This window comes from Morus notabilis, unplaced genomic scaffold (assembly GCF_000414095.1).
Source record: "Morus notabilis unplaced genomic scaffold, ASM41409v2 Scaffold227, whole genome shotgun sequence".
NCBI lineage: Eukaryota > Viridiplantae > Streptophyta > Magnoliopsida > Rosales > Moraceae > Morus > Morus notabilis.
In genome coordinates, this window is record NW_010360247.1 from 523,493 (window position 1) to 524,028 (window position 536).

Below are 536 nucleotides of genomic sequence, written 5' to 3' on the forward strand. Positions count from 1 at the left end.
ATTTGATCTATGACTAGATAATTTGATGCTGAAATAGATTGATATTGTTATTTTGCTTGTGTGATGGTGTATGAGGAAACATATGCTATATTTGATTGTTGGTTGATCTGGCCTTGTCTGCCAAAATCAACTATCCTTTCACGTTTTCTGTACACACCGGTCGACCGGAGACAAAGAAGTTATAATCAACCGGTCGACCGATTAAGCTTGACCGGTCGACCGCATCGGGCGACCGGTGGTTCACGTCAGGCCGTTTAAAATCGGCTCTGAGATTTATTTTCCCTCAATCTCTCAAACTCAAACTCGAGCCCTAGGAGCCAAAAACACCCCCAATCCACAACATTCATCAAAATCATCCGAGTTTCTTCAAATTTCCTCTATAATCATAATCAAACCCTCTGAAGAAACGTTCTTCCTCACACATTCTCATCTCTTTCCACTATTTCTCAACTTTCACTTCAAATCCACTTCAATCCGGAAATCACCCACAAAGTGTTCGACAGATTGCTTCAATGGCTTCGCAGGGTCAATCATCA